A 9,331-nucleotide genomic window follows, 5' to 3' on the forward strand; every position below is an offset into this window, starting at 1 on the left:
TGGGTCCCAACCCCAAAAGTACTCACATTTCACCCCATTGGCCCCAAAATGCCAGCTTTTAATATGTAAATAGGGTGCTGCCATGGTCAAGTCACTCCCGAGCTCTCCAGTGGATCCTGCTGGCAGAGAACAAGGTGAAAATTAGCCAGGATGTCACTCAGTCAAATCCCTGTGCTCCCCGCAGGTGGTATCGGAAGCCTCCAAGATGGCTCACTTCCCTTTCTCTCATCAGCTTCAGGCCCCAGGGTTACAAATGCACAAACCAGTTGGGATTCTCCCCTGGCCTCAGGGTGTGGGGCTGCTCTGAGGGGATGGACTTGCACACTTGGGATATTAGTGCAAAGATACAATTTCAATTTCTCTTAGAGAAATTGGAAGGCAATTTATATTTGGTAAAAATCTTATTTAGTGAAAGGAAAGCTGCAGTGACAGCCTGGTTACTGGGGTGCAAAACACCTTCCTCCTGGGAGAAACAAGAAGTTAGAATTAGAAATTTACATCGTTTGTTCCTGTGTTGGTACAGGTTTAATTTTGCTTCTGTGTAGGTTTGTTTCAGGCTGTGACCATTTTGGTTTATTGGGTTGTTTTGGTTTTTTTAGTTGGACTGGAGCTTTTAATTGACATTTGCTGGATCGAATGGCTGTCCTGCAACACCAGTTTTGACATAGTTCTGCATATTTTATACAGATTTGACCAGTATTCAAGGATTCAATTCCTTTATAGGAGGTTTTAGTGGTCATGCTTATTTATTTGATGTTATTTTATCATTCTGCTGTAGCACACTTTTTTGATAAAATGTTGAAATTATTAATTTACAGCATTTGTTAGTTTTTATTTTTACAAAGTTTTTCTTAATGTTTGGGTTTTAAATTAAGCCTTGTTTTTGGTTTCAATTTAGGTTTTGGTTACTGATGGGATCTTTAAGAGAACTTTGGATTCAGTACTAAAATTTGGACAGATTTAGAATATTTAAAGTAAACCCTGTTTACTATTTTATTTTAATAAAGTTTGTATTGCTGTAAACCCTAGCCCGGGGGAGAGGAGATGAGCCTGGCCTTTAACTGAGAAGGAGCAGAGTCATGGCCCCCGTGAAGGGTGGGGCCAGGTGATGGGGGGCACAGCCCCCCAATTTTTTTCATCTAGCCCATCTCAGTCCCCCACTAAAGGAGAAGAGTCTGATGCCACCCCTGCTGGTCACTGGGTGTCACTGCTGCTCCATGGGAAACATGCTCTGTGCCTTACCCAGATAGGTGGGAAACACACTATGTGCCACACCGTGACTGGTCCATGGGTGTCACTGCTCATAGAGGGCAGACACATGCTGTGCATTACGCCACCTGACCAGAAGGTGTCACTGCTGTATCAAGGGAAACACCTTCTGTGCATTACCCTGAATAACCACGAGGTGTGACTGCTGCTCCAAGGGAAACATGCTCTGTGTGTTACTCTGACTGCCCACTGGGTGTCACTGCTGTTCCAAGGGAGACATAAGAACGGACAGACCGGTTCAGATGCAAAGTCCATCTAGCCCAGTATCCTCCTGTCTTCTGACAGTGGCCAGTGCCAGGTGCCCCAGAGGGAATGAACAGAGCAGGGAATCATCAAGCGATCCATCCCCTATTGCCCATTCCCAGCTTCTGGCAAACAGAGGCTACAGGCACCATCCCTGCCCACCCTGGCTAATAGCCCTTGATGGATCTATCCACCATAAACTTATCTAGTTCTTTTTGAACCCTGTTATAGTCTTGGCCTTCACAACATCCTCTTGCAAGGAGTTCCACAGGTTAACTATGCAACTGCCCTGAGTTTACCCCCCCTCCCCTGGCCAGGTTGTATATGGAAAAGAGGATGAGGATGAGGAGAGCCATGATGTGTCTGTCAGTGGCTGGTGCCTCAGTTTCCTCTAGGCAGCAGTGCTGCAGGCTCCTTTGGTCTGTGCCCATGCAACTGTGTCTGGGGAAGGGGGAGTAGAGGCTCATTCTTCCCAGCCCCACGCCCTACCCCCAGCAGCTGGGGAATCCAGGCCAAATTTAACCCTGGTAGCTGGGCCGGGATTAGCCTGGGCTGGGGTAGGGCTGGGGAGGAATTGGGAGGGAGACAGACACACCTGCTGTGAGGGAAGATCCTCCCATTCCCTGCCAACCCCCTTCACTCCTTGCAGCATAGCACCCCCAGCGTTTCTTTCTCTGTCATGCTGCCTGCTGCTCCTTTAGCATAGTCTCTCCCCATCCTGGGGCACTGGCATTGCCCAGCCTGTGCAAACAGGCAGGCCCCGGTGTGCCCCATGGCACTGCTCTGCAATTGTGGGGGCAGCTGTTGGATGGAGCCATATCAAAATATGGGAGTGGGCAAGGCTGGGGACCAGGACTCTGGGTTCTCCCCTCACATGTGTGATGGGAGTGGAGGTTGGGGGGGAGATTAGGGGAGGGGCAGGGCTGGGATCCAGGGAAATTACTTTTTCTGGGTTTCTCCACCTCCTGCAGCTGCTTCAGTCCTTTCAGTGCGTTTCTTGTTCCAAATTCATTTGCTGACTTGTGTAATTCACCCCAGAGGTGGCTGCATCTCAGTGTTGGGTGAGGCGCCCTTGGCTGCATCACCTCCTAACCGAGTCTGAGTCTAGGCTCCAGTCTGAGCCCCAGGAATCCAAATCAGGCCAGACAGGCCACAGGGATTTTGTCACAGTATAGATGCACTCTCAGGGTATGTCTGCATTGCAACGTAAGCCCAGGGTTAGCAGAGGTCATATCTGCAGCCCCAACACATAAACATAAACCACGAGGAAAAGACCCACCCCCCCCAAATAAGCTGGGCAGTGTCCTTCCCCCTACAGTTCATAAGTCCAGCAACCAAAAGTCCTTTAACATGAGACATCCCCTCTCTGCACCCCACTCACAGCTGTTGTCCTTAGTCAGTGCAAGCCCAGAAGTGCCTCTGTAGAGTTTACCTGCCACCCTGGGTGGAAAAGGGGGAAAATAAGAAAGCACCATACTCACTGTGCTGTCTAGGGACTCACTCATCCCTCCTCAGCCACCCTATCCTAAAGTTGGTCTAACATCTGAATTTTAGTATTAGGACCCAGGCTCCAGCCCACTTGACTTTGGAACCCCTGTCCCCTGCCTAGCAAGTGCTATTGAATTGAGAGTGAGTCCCTCAATCGGGGTCTGCCAAGTAGAGTCGTGCTGCCCTCGATTCACACAACAAGGATAACAACGCCTTTATTTCTCCTGCCCCAATAACAAGGAGACTGAGAATCCAACACCAGGCAAAAGTGATCATTTCGGCAAGCAACCCAACATATTTCCAACATACCGTAAAATCCACATGCAGATTCACACATGAAACCTTGCAAGAAAATCTTCCTGAGAGGGTCTGAAACACCTGCTGCTGGAGGGAAGAAGGGAGCTGTGGGTTTGGATTGAGGGGGGCTGGGAATAGGAGGGGGCTGTGGGTTGGGACAGAGGAGAAGGGTGAAGAGGAGTAGGCTCTGGTTGGGAGTGAGGAGCAGTGTGCATAAGAGGGATGAAGGGTTGGGATTGAGGGGCACTGGGAAAAGAGGGGACATGGGTTTAGGCTGAAGAGCATCCTCGTTTGGGGATCCAGCAGGAAAGGGGAAGACAGCAGGTAATTCCAGTTCCTTAGGGATATTCTGTGTGTGTGTGTGTGTGTGTGTGTGTGTGTGTGTGTGTGTGTGTGTGTGTGTGTGTGTGTGTGTGTGTGTGTGTGTGCGCGCGCAAGGACAAAGGGGCTGTCAGGAAGTTGCCCATTCAAACCCACACACAAAAAGGCCTTTCTGAGGAAAGGGAAAATCCTGAAGAGAAAAAGTAACATCAAAGAGGACTCCAGAAAGACAGTCAAGAGCTTGGTGAATAGTTTATCACCTGCCCAGGGACTTGAAGCCTGGATCCTCAGATTAAAAGTCTGATACTCTGCTATCTGAGCTAGCCAGGCTCAGAAGAAACAAGACCAACTTGGTGCAGAGGAAAAGCTAGTGAAGAAAACAAGTGCAAGAAACAATAGGGGAAACCTGCTGCTCTCACTGGCCTGGTCAACACTACGTGTTTATATTGAATTTAGCAGCATTAAATTCGCATTAACCCTGCACCCGTCCACACAACAAAGCCCTTTATATCGATATAAAGGGCTCTTAATACCGATATCTGTACTCCTCCCGACGAGGGGAGTAGCCCTGAAATTGGTATTGCCATGTCGGATTAGAGTTAGTGTGGCTGCAATTCTACGGTATTGGCCTCCGGGCACTATCCCACAGTGCACCATTGTGACCACTCTGGACAGCAATCTGAACTTGGATGCACTGACCAGGTAGACAGGAAAAGCCCCATGAACTTTTGAATTTCATTTCCTGTTTGCCCAGCGTGGAACACCGATCAGCACAGGTGACCATGCAGTCCCAGAATTAAAAAAGAGCTCCAGCATGGACCGTATGGGAGATACTGAAGCTTAGGCTTTTTCTCAGCTCATTTCACCACCCTCTATGCTGCTGGGGTTGAGTTTATCGCAGGTGTTCCCCAAAATTGGTCTAGTTAGTAAGTGTAGGGAGGACTAATGACCCACCAGAGTTTGGCAGAAAGCAGCCAGGTTATTATACCGACAGCTAAGCTCAAAGGAGAAGAGAGGGGGAGTGTCACACTCACACTTACATACTCAAGCTCCCAGGACAGGCACAGCACTGGACATGTCAGGATTCTGCAAGGTAAGTGTCCCACAGCGCAGCTATGGACGGTGTGATGAAGGTAAGTCTTCCTGAGGCACAGTGAAATACAATGCAGAGAACCACTGGCCAGGCGGTCCGGGCAAAGAGCATTCACTGGAGGTACAAGCTTGTGAGTAACTCCTGAGCACATGACCCCTTCTCCTTTTAAGGACCTGCACCTAATGGTCTGCAACTAGAGATGACTTGGCTGCATCTGGTTGGTCACACTCCACCTTGGGCAGTGTCCATGCTCTGGGTGTGTGAGTGCTGCTTAATTAGAGTCCCAGACACCTTGTCTACCTGGGAGCTCTTCTGCTCTTCAGCCAGCCCATTCATCCCACGAGCAGTCCAGGAGGGAGCAAGAGGGGAAAAGCCACTTTACAGGCATTCAGAGAGGGAGAGGAGACAAAAGTGGGAGCAGGAGAAGTATTACAGACCTTTTGAGCATAGAAATCACTGCTGCTCATACAACAGCAGGGACAGGCCAGTAGGAGCTGGGAAAATTAAACCCTTATGTTTCTACGTGGTTTCAAACCAGAGACCTTCTACATATTAGGCAAACATGATAACCACTACACTACAGAAACTCTGTCACAGGGTTTTGCCCCTCCCTTCATAAGAACATAAGAATGGCCATACTGGGTCAGACCAAAGGTCCATCCAATCCCACATCCTATCTGCCAACAGTGGCCAATGCCAAGTGCCCCAGAGGAACTGAACCTAACATGTAATGATCAAGTGATCTCTATCCTGCCATCCATCACCACTCTGACAAACAGAGGCTAGGGATCCCATTCCTTACCCATCCTGGCTAATACCCATTCATAGACTTAACCTCCATTAATTTATCTGGAAAAATAAGGAAGAGTACTTGTGGCACCTTAGAAAATGAACAAATTTATTTGAGCATCACCTTTCCTGGGCTAAAACCCACTTTATTGGATGCATGCAGTGCAAAATACAGTAGGAAGGGATATATATCTATATATATATCTATATAATATATATATATTACATACAGAGAACGTGAAAAAATGGATGCTGCCATACACACTATAAAAGAGTGATCAGTTAAGGTGAGCTATTATCAGCAGGAGAAAAAATCCTTTTTGCAGTGATAGGATGGTCCATTTCCAACAGTTGACAGGAAGGTGTGAGTAACAGTAGGGGGCAAATAAACATGGGGAAATAATTTTACTTTGTGTAATGACCCATCCACTCCCACTCTTTATTCAAACCTAATTTAATGGTGTCCAGTCTCCAAATTAATTCCAATTCAGCAGTCTCTTGTTGGAGTCTGTTTTTGAAGTTTTTTTGTTGTAATATTGCAACTTTTAGGTTTGTAATCGAGTAACCAGGGAGATTGAAGTGTTCTCCGACTGGCTTTTGAATGTTATAATTCTTGACATCTGATTTGTGTCCATTTATTCTTTAACGTAGAGATTGTCTGGTCTGGCCAATGAAGGAAGGGGCTGGATTCAATGGTTCCTTCCCATTCTAGGAGATGGGGTACATCCATTATCTTTTTTTTTTTTTTCTTACTGCACATCAGACCCAGGACTTCCACCCAGCAGTTCTTGGGGCCATGGGACAGAACTGAACTTCACTGGCAGCAGTGAGGGAGAACGGTTGGGACTGAGCTGTCTGGGGAATATTTTAATCCTTATCTAATTTTCAGAGGATTAAATCAATGCAGCTTCCACTTCTCCATCTCTCCCAAGGAAATAACGTTTCTGTGCAAAGTATCCAAACCTTTTAACAATAAGAAGTGAAATGAAATGGCCACATGATGGCAACAGAATCTAAGAAATTGGTTAGTCTCTGAGGTGCCACATGTACTCCTGTACTTTTTGAGGATACAGATTAACATAGCTGCTCCTCTGAAACCTAAGAGATGAGAAGCTATGTTCTTGTTCAATGAGCATTGAAGCTGAAAAGGGAGATGTTTTCTCTTTGATTTCAAGGCCCCTACTTTAATCCACTAGACACCCTTTCCTCCCACAGCCAGGAATAGAACCCCACAGTCATGCTAGTAGCAACCTCTGACCCCACCATAAAGGAGGAATGCTGAAACCTCTCTGCTGTCCCATCAGGTCGTTGCTTGCACTTCCCTTGAAGCCCAATGGGGTTTCCTTGGGCAGTTTTGACTCACTCTCAGAAAGGATGCAATTTTAGGAGCAGGTTCCAAATAGTGCAATTAACCAGCCAGAAAGGGCAGCAGGTGTCAGTGTAGGAGCCATTGAAATAACTCTGCACTTACTTAGATGCAGACATAACAAGCTCTATGGTTGGTAAACTTACAGAGAATCTGCTCCTGCTCATGAACTAGCAGCCCATGACCTCTAAACAGCTGCCATTTGGATGCATCTGAAAGTTACAAGGAACAATGATCTGTGTTCAAGGAAGGCTGCCATTTATTAGAGCTCCAATTGATACCGTGTGCGCAAAGAGAGGTTTGAATGTATTACAGGAGTTTGGGAAATCTTGGTTATTTTAGTTTTGTAACAGGCTCCTGTCCATCTTCAGTAGAGTTTTCAGTCCCAATGGCAACCTACTTACCAAATGTCATACAGACTAGTCCATTCCTCCCAAGTGGATGTGGTTCTTGTTCTTCTGCACATTGTTGCCCATGGAGGCCAAGGACCTGCAAATGAGTTTTCATGTGCCTTTGTTTAGTTGACGAAAACAAGCCTAGACACTTAGAGGATTGGAAGTGATTTCAGCAGAGGAACATGTTTGCTAGGCTTTTATGCATTTGCATAGGAAAGCATGAAATATGTCCATTCATTTCAGGGACCCCTATTTAGTGGAGCTTCTGAACATACTGGAAATGGAATTATTTTTAATGAAGGAGTAGGCTTGTAAGGGGGTACTTGGATTTGAACCAAGGACTAGTTGATTTACAGTCAAACACTGTACCACTGAGCTATACTCCCCTGACATTTGCCAAGGCAAGTCAGTGATCTTAACGATTTTGAAGGATGGGCTCTGCCTCAGAGAACTCCTTTTCTATTCCCAGACCACAGGGCTTTTAAAAATGGGGTTTGATTAAACTTTATATATACACATGTAGACACCACAGCTTGCACATACACCAGCATAGCTTCCCCCACTGACATAGCTACCACCTCTTAGGGAGATGGGTTAACTACACGGACGGGACAGCTCTCTCCCCTCCACTTAAAGCATCTTCATTATGTTTATCACTCTGGCTTAGTAAACAAGCTGCTCTCTATTGATGCGTGCACTTGTCAATAAAAAGCTTTTGATCAAACCTTGCTGGTGTTGCCTCTCTCTCTCGTGGTCCGACAACAAACTTTGCCATCTGGGTTAGAGTCCCTGACGTTCCTAAGTGGAAAACACTGAGAAGCAGCAGCATATCTCACAAGTGCTGGGAAAAAGTGAGATAAGGAAGAGACTGCATTCCTGGTATAGTACCAACTGTGCGGTGTTAGGAACAGTTCCTTTGAAGAACTGATAAGAAATCCCAGCCTCCCTGTTTTCACTCCTTATTTCAGTTCTCTGTCTGTTTTAACTCCCCTACATTCCTAACTTCTGGTGCTTGCTAAGATATTGTTAATCACCTAATGCTGTAAGACATGTATACTAAAAGTGTCTAGTTTCTAGTTGTTAGAAGAAGGGGGTGGGTTGCTCCTGTAAATAATTTATGATGCGACAGAACTGTCTATATAGGCTTATACTAAGAGGTAAAGAGCAGGCTGGTTCTCTCTGGAGACGAGCTGCTCTCTATAGATGCATGCACCTGTCAATAAAGAGCTTTTGATGGGACCTTGCTGGTGCCTGTCTCTCTCGTGGTCAGACAACGAACTTTGCCATCTGGTTTAGATTCCCTGACAGGAATTACCCAAAAACCTCTGTTAGCCTGACTTTGGTCAGGTTGGCATACCTGGTTTTGTCTGCAATATCTTTATTCAGGTCTAACAATTATTTATAAATAGGTGGGAAATAACCTCCTGAATGGACAGGAACCAATTTATCCTGAATGGACAGGAACCAATTTATCAAATATTGCTGTGTCCGCATTCAATATGGGTAACACTGTTCTGCAGCCAAAATGCTTCTGAAATAAATGTAGTCCAACTTTACTAATTCTGGGTCACTGAGAACGAAAATGATGCTTAAAATTGTTGATTGGCTCTAGTTTTCAAGATATGCTATTGGGTCAGTATATAGAACCCTTGACTTGGGAATGGCGGAGGATAAGTGAGTTATAAAGGGAAGGGATCTCAATTTAAACCAGAAATTACTAAAATACATCTTTGGCTGGATCTATGAATAAATCTATGACTTGGTTTGGACAATACTTGCTTTTTAGGCAAAACAATGAATGGTGCAATCTGAAGCTGGTATTGTGTCATACATGATATGAATTGCATCATGTTATTCCTAGAAGTCATGGATGATGCAATCATAATGAAGCTTACATCACTCTGCTGAACAAATTGCCCTATATCAGCTCTGGAAATCATACAGTGTCATGCTCTCTTATTTGTCATTGTTTGATTTTGCAAAGGGACACATTTCTGTTTAGCCAAAGTGAGCAGAGATGCTTCGTACTTGTGTGAACAGTGCAGATAACTTCTGCTGTGTTTGTGGTGA

At 45.8% G+C, this 9,331-nt stretch overlaps 1 non-coding gene across 1 annotated transcript; it reads right to left on the reverse strand.

Annotated features, from left to right (window-relative positions):
• Positions 1 to 7,575: 7,575 nt before the first annotated feature.
• Positions 7,576 to 7,647, reverse strand: TRNAY-GUA. The gene has a single exon. It is a non-coding gene; the product is annotated as a tRNA-Tyr (tRNA).
• Between the last annotated feature and the right edge of the window lie 1,684 nt (positions 7,648 to 9,331).

This window comes from Gopherus evgoodei, unplaced genomic scaffold (genome assembly GCF_007399415.2).
Source record: "Gopherus evgoodei ecotype Sinaloan lineage unplaced genomic scaffold, rGopEvg1_v1.p scaffold_293_arrow_ctg1, whole genome shotgun sequence".
In the NCBI taxonomy this organism is placed as follows: Eukaryota; Metazoa; Chordata; order Testudines; family Testudinidae; genus Gopherus; species Gopherus evgoodei.